This window comes from Chroicocephalus ridibundus, chromosome 7 (assembly GCF_963924245.1).
Source record: "Chroicocephalus ridibundus chromosome 7, bChrRid1.1, whole genome shotgun sequence".
NCBI classification, from domain to species: Eukaryota; Metazoa; Chordata; class Aves; order Charadriiformes; family Laridae; genus Chroicocephalus; species Chroicocephalus ridibundus.
The window spans coordinates 14,257,945-14,265,002 of NC_086290.1; the positions used below are offsets into that span (position 1 = coordinate 14,257,945).

Below are 7,058 nucleotides of genomic sequence, written 5' to 3' on the forward strand. Positions count from 1 at the left end.
GTTTGTAACGCTACAAGAGTTGAAGGAATGTCCATCACTCGAGTTTAAAAGGCACCCTTTGAATAAAACCAGGGTCTTGGCCCACTGAGACTGCGGCAACCAGGGCTGAAGGAGGTTGGCATTTAGATCACAGTAGCAGCAAAACTAAATGACAAAGCAGAACTTTAAAAAGTCTCTCAGATGGGAAGGTTTGGGCCAGAAAGGAAGTGAGAGGAATGGAGGGTGCTGCTTACTAAGGGGAAGAGATAGGAAACAATGATGCTATTGTGGCAGTGGAGCTGATGAAGGTCAGAGAAGATAAGCTTTAATTTGCATGCTTTCAAAACACTCATGCAAAGTTGGTGATTTTTTAATGAAAGATTAGGGTCAAGGGACATTGTGGCCAGGGAGTTTGCTGTATTTGTTTGAATTGTCATCTACAGTGCTTTAGTTTTTCAATTGAAAAAACAGTGCCTTCAGCAACTTTATGCAAGGGATATCTGCTTTGCATTAGACTTGCCATACGCCTTCTGAAGAATTAGCTATAAACCTGAAGATCTGCACTTTACAGGAAGGTCTGGGGAGGGTCTGTCTAAGGTATGGTATCTGGAGAAGTCACTGCTGGACACGGAACAGGCAACAAGGCTGTCAGGTTTAGCTCTCAGGAACAGATACTGAGAAGAATATTTCCACCTTGAATACATGCTTTTGTGACCCCCAGTTGAAGAACTGTGCCCAGTCTTTAACCAGACATGAGACAAGAGTCCCAAGAGTTTGGGACCATAGCTGGGTCTTGTGAAATTAATGGGGAGGAGTTCTACAGGGGAAACCATGTTAAGTTTCTTTTACAGAAGTTGCTTATACAAACCTATCTCCTAGGAAACAGTATTTGTCTATATTAACATTCTTTACCTAGTACAAGATATATAGAACGTGCCTAGGTTCACTGCTGTTTAGATTTCCCTCCTTTAGCATTCCTACAGCTTGCCAGAATGTCTGCTTCTGTAGAAACAAAGGTTAATTAAACACATCCGCCCATTAGAGCAAGGACTGAACATTACAATCTGGCCCAGAGCTACCTTCTTCAGCTGTCAGCACTGAAAGACACTTGGAACCACAAATTAGTTCCTCAAGCAAAACTAGTTTCAGCAGAAACTGCTTCTTTTATTGAACAGAGAAGTCCTTCCCCATATTTACAGTTTCAGCTTGTTCTTGCCTCACTGTACCTAGTTCCAGCAAGAAACATTCTAGTGGTTTTTTGCAAGTTGTACGATCCAAGATTTTTGGATCTTTACAGTGCCATAATTAACACATAATAAGGAATGTTGGAAAAAATGTACCTTGCCTGCATTGCTAACTCCACCTTTTATAATTAATATAATTGCAGGTAACTGATACTGGATGGTTTTTGTTACTTGTGGCATTTCTTACCTTTGTACCTTTCACTGTGTTTGCATAATGGCACTAAACTAGCCTACTCCCTCATTATACATCTTTCTTCACTTTCTTTTCTGTTTCATTTTCTGGCTGTAATGTATAAGCACCATATTACCACATATGCTTTCTCAATTCTGTGAATCAAATCTACGTAATAATATATTAATTTATTACCTCTTCCGACTAGCGCTATGGTTGTACCTCAGTTTCCCTCTCACTGTTGTATGGGGAATGAAGGCAGACAGCATATACCTTTCACAAACATGTACTGTTACCATGCCTATAATCCCCACTGCTTGAAGAACTGAAATTCCTAAAATGTTTTCTTTCTGTGCGGAATCAACACAACAAGGCTGCGATAGACCTATTAAAATGCGGTGACTAGCAATGAGATTACTAAGGTAGGCAGGACACATCAAGGCTTTCACTGAAGGTAGGATCCTAAATAAAGTTAATTATGTAAAATAGCGTGATGTCTACTTAATCATAAAGGCTGGCTTATTTTCCGTTCTCTTTAGTAATAGATGGAGCAAGTATAACTGTCTACATCCAGAATTCAAGGCCCATATTTTGTCAGAGCTCTTCTCAAATACAATACTGTATTATGCATCCTCCATTCTCATTCAGATTATCCCAAAAAATTTCTCATTTTCTCAAGCTGACTCATTCTTTGTACCTATTGGCTGAATTGTTGCTGAAAAGGATTCTCTGCCCATGAACTGTATGTGCATTTCTACTGGTTTGGTTAGTTTTGATCAGACACACAGATCACAAAGTCTTCTTCCTATTTCCTGCCTAGAAGAGAACACCTAGGCACATTAAAATTTCAAAACCTGTTTTTCACAAATATTATCTTATGCTTGGTAAAAATGTTGAGCTTCTCAAACATTATTGCCATTACATTTTATAAGTTAATAATAGCAACTATGGATAAAAGGAGACATGAGTGAAGTGCCACAGAAATATTTCAGTTATTTGCATTGCTTTCTTGGGTTTGGTTTCAAAGTCTATGAAAGTCACAGAAGCGTGTTCTCTGTCCACTTTGTACTGGACAACTCCTGCCTGGTTTTCAAAAACCCCTTTGAAAGGCAGCATCTCTAGCCCTGGTAGATGGGCGCAGACACAGTGCTGTCTTGCAAACTGCTCATCACTTGGCATTGGGCCATTTTCTGAAGTCTCTGAGAAAAACACCTTAGTCTCTAACAGAAACTGTTGGAAGCAAAGTTGGAGCAGTACACTGGCCAACATTGGACAGCTGATCACTGATGACAGAGCCCTAGTGGCAAAGTGTAAAATACGCCGATAGTTAACATTTTAAAGAGAAGATAAACCCAAAAGGAAAACAACACGGTAAATTAGAAGTATTGACCCAGGAGAGGAAACAGAATGGCCTTCTTGGAACATCTCTCCTTGGCTTGTTACCTGGAACCTTCTGTCTAGCCCCCAGTTCAGTAGGCGAGATGTGACTCCCTTCTTTACAAGAACAACATGTTAAATTACTTTAGTTATTTCCATAAATACCGCATGCCAATGTTTACTGACTGATTTTACCACCTAGGAGCTTTATTTGCATCCAGCAATGAAGCAGTTTGAATTTTTAAGGTATTTTATTGTTAAATTGCAATTATGTTGGAAGGCTGCTTGCACATCAATGCCCTATTCATTACATATGGCAGAAGTCTTTATACAAATCTTGGGACTGACCACAGCCTTGTGCTGCTTGTCACACACACACACCAAAAATATTGTATGATACAAAGCATTGTATAAGGCTGTGTAAGAGACAACTGTGTCTATACCCAGGTTTAATAGGGAGCAAGCCACGGCAATATTATCTCTTCATTCCCTCTCCTGAGCCTCTTTCTATCTTATGCCTACATACATATTTTCTGGACCATTTATTCTTTCCTATATTGAAGAACACTATCAAACAGGTAAAATAGTGAAGATTGGAAAAATTTATATATGTCCTATCAGTATAAACAAATATGTGGACTATATCAGTAAAGCTATAAACCTGCTGGAGCATACCATTAGCCTGAACACGGGTACTATTAATTTAAACATGTTTTCAAGGATCACAGCTCTTTATGTACCAGTCTATTCAGAGATGACACAGCATGTATTTCAGAACTGCACTTCTAAGCAGATATTGCTTAAGACACAATTGCTCTTTTGTGCTTCAGGCTACATTTTCATCTAGTCATGACAGTGTAACCAGCAGTCTATCTCTTCCTTTCTGTAGGGCAATAACTATGCTCCATTAATTAAAGCTATGGGTATTATTAAGAGGAACTGCTGGTGAGAGTATGAAAAAGAGCATTGCTACATTGACAGCAAAGAGATCGCTGAAGGTTTTAAGTGTGTTCCTTATTTTTTTTGCAGAGATCTGCTTGAGTGTATTTTTAGAGTTCAGGATTACTATAAAGAAAACATATTCAGCAATATCTGAACAACAAAGACTGAAAAAGTCCTAAGCAAGGAAAACTTTTGCAAGTATTTCAACTGCTTAGCTGACTAAAACATAATACTCCAATGCAAAATTGAGAACAATTATTGTAATCATTTAAGGAGTTCATTCAACTTTAGAGTTAAGTCTGGTTTGATGATTAAAATACAGGGCAAGGAACCAGAAGACATAAACTCTATTTTCAGTGTTAGCACTGACTCACTGTGTGATATTAAGCAAGTCACTTAATTTAACTGCCTCACTCTTTGTCTCACCTGTAAAATGAGGGAACCTACCTCACAAGTTCTTTGTAAGAGTAATTAATTAAACATTTGCTGCACACCTAACATTTCTTGGATGTAAGGTGGTGGAAAATTTATTATTAAACACATGTATAAACAGGATACATGAACAGAGCTGGGTGGTTTCTATAGAGGAAACTCACATCTCTTTCATCTTTGATTTTTTTAAGCATGACAACAAAATAATTAACTACAGGAAAAACTATGGGTGAAGCCCTTGAAAAGACTTTATAAATTGAAAAAAAGCATAGCCACAAACTAGACAGACCAAACTATAACTAAGAATAAAAATACATTGTTATTCTTCAGTAAAGTGCACAATTAAAAGAGTATGGTGAATTTTTTTCTCCTATGATGTATAAACAAATTTACATCTAATGGAAGCAAAAGGCAGCAGACGTAAATTCGGAGAAAGGAAATAATAATGTTTGTTTGAAAACCCACAATTTTTACTGAACTTATTGCCACATGACATTGTTGGAACCAAGATCTCAGTGAATTCAAGAAACAAACATTTATATGGAAATGTGAATATCCACTGTGATATTTTATGAACTGAAAGAGTTAAAACCCCCATATGTTGCACAGTACAAGTCAACTAATAGCTGATAGCCATTTAAAAAAATCTCCTAAGAAGCCTGTTCGACGGCAGATCACTCTGGACTTACTGACAACTGTATCAGAAGCACCTAATCCAGGTCACTGTTGGAGGCAGAACCCTGGAGTAGGTGGAGCAATAGTTGCCTCCAGTACAGCAATCTCGATGCTCCTGAGGCTAGACCGAGCAGCACAGGAGCACAACTTTAGCATCCTTCTACTCTTATCATAACTATGTTGTAGAAAACGGCAGGTTTGTTCTGTCATAAAATTAAGTCCAGCAGCTTTTAACTGAAGAGAAAATTTTACCTCACAATGCAGTTTAGCAGATAACAAAAAGCAATGATTTTTACTAATATTGTGCTGTGAGCCTGTGAGTGAGCTGATCAAAACCACAGTGAGCAAAAAAAAAATTGAAAAACTAGTGTGATTGATGACATATTCAAAGGTTATGTGTTTCTGTACAGTTGCTTGCCTCACAAGTTTGGGGAAAGGACACAACTTAATTGCACTTTTCTGAAGCAAGTTACTGTTATCTTAAGCATTCACAAAAATATCACTACTGCTTTCTGTTGGTTCCATTCAAAACTGAGCGAGGCCTTTAGGTAAAGCATGGTCATAAACATTTTACAACTTTGGAATGAAGCTGGTGTTTGGTACTCTACCAGGGCAATATGTACAGGAAAATCCTGATTTTCTGTCCTTCTAAAAGCAACTTTCTAGGTTAATAAATAAATTCTGAAGTATCATTCGGTAGCTATAAATGCAAGCTGATTATTTACTTTCATTGTAACATTTTTTACGCTGCAAATTCTGGATCATACTAAGCTATTCCTACACTATAAATATATTATTGATATATTTTACAAGTTTCTACTAAATTAGCCTTGCAGAGACATCTAGACAAAACCTTAGGCCCTCCACCATGAGTGGCAGAGCCTTTAGCTCTGCATTTCAGAGCTAAAGACCAAGATGGAGAAGTGCAGAAGTAACAACGCTACCACCTCGGGTTATGTAGCTATACTATAAAGGATCAGTGACTCAGTGTTCATGTTTACTTGGCCTGTATGCTTTAGGGATGAGTGGAGATTAGTGCAGAAAATTAGTTCTTTTATTCTCCTTTTATTTTGCTTATTACTAGCTAGTACTACTGCATTCATTAAGTCAAGCAAGATTAAGAATAAACAAGAGGTGCTTGTCATACAGCATTAATACAATGCCATGTGATCACACACAGCTGCTTGTGTATACATTTTAGCAGCCTTTTTTTCCTGTCTGTCCACAGCGAATGGATGTGTTGCCTTGCACAGTACATGTGCTCTGGCCCTTTCCTACATCTAGCCCACACCTTTAATCCAGTCTCTACACCCTGAGAGCCTCCTGCATTGATCCTGTCCCTTTTCTCACCCCAACTGGGCCAGGAATCTCTTTTCTCTTCTCATTTCAGTGATGGAAAATGTCAGCGAGTTCTCCTTTCACTTTTATTTGTGTCCCTAACTGCACACACACGTACATACATAGAGAAGCAATCTTTCTCTCTTGCAATTTTACAAGCTAGGTAGATTATTTGCTTTCTTAGCTGATACTCACTGTGCTTAAAGGGTTGTTCGTCCTAGAGCAGCGATTTCTTAAGGAGTATGAATAAGGCAGGCAGGCGGACGATGGCAGAAGCAACTCCACTACAGTTTTACAGACCAATTCACCCGATGACTGTAGCTGGACTCCTCCTAGTGCCTCAGAGGGCTGCAAGAAAAGGGAAGGGCTCAGGATATGATATCATGCGCTCATTCTAAAAACAAGGAAACTGTTGTAGATGATTGAAAAACTAACAGCTTAAAAATCACTGAATGGCCAATAAGAGAAAATTACTTTTCTGCTTCACCTTCCCTACCCTCCCCAGGGAAAAGTTTTGATAAATACAAATGACAAACTTAGAAAACAATATTTACATCATTATTAGGAATAGCCTAAGAGACATATAACAGCCAAGCCACCTCAGAACATTACTTAGTGTTTCCTGGCACTGTCTGTTGTCTGTGCTTGTGTCAGGTCTTAAGCTTTGAGCTTGTTACTGGGTCTGTTCAGGCAAATACACCAGTCCTCGGCATAGCTGGCTCTGCAGCCACAGTTGGGTTTGTGTAAGCAGCAGGGATTCCTTGTGAGTACCCTGACTTGTTTATTGCCTTTTTCAGCAATAGTAAAATCTTCTGAAGCACTTAAGTGACTTAGGAATCCCATTAATATTTTTTAAAGAAATTTAAGCAAACAGATTTGTAAATCTCATGGAAAGTCAA

At 38.4% G+C, this 7,058-nt stretch overlaps 1 protein-coding gene across 1 annotated transcript in view; it reads right to left on the reverse strand.

Moving 5' to 3' along the window:
* The window catches only part of RALB (RAS like proto-oncogene B), a 51,798-nt gene extending 45,298 nt beyond the window's left edge, over window positions 1-6,500 (reverse strand). The window contains exon 1 of the mRNA XM_063341062.1: window positions 6,355-6,500. The gene's annotated coding sequence lies outside the window, so the exon portion shown is untranslated. The remainder of the gene's footprint in view (window positions 1-6,354) is intronic.
* Window positions 6,501-7,058: the final 558 nt, after the last annotated feature.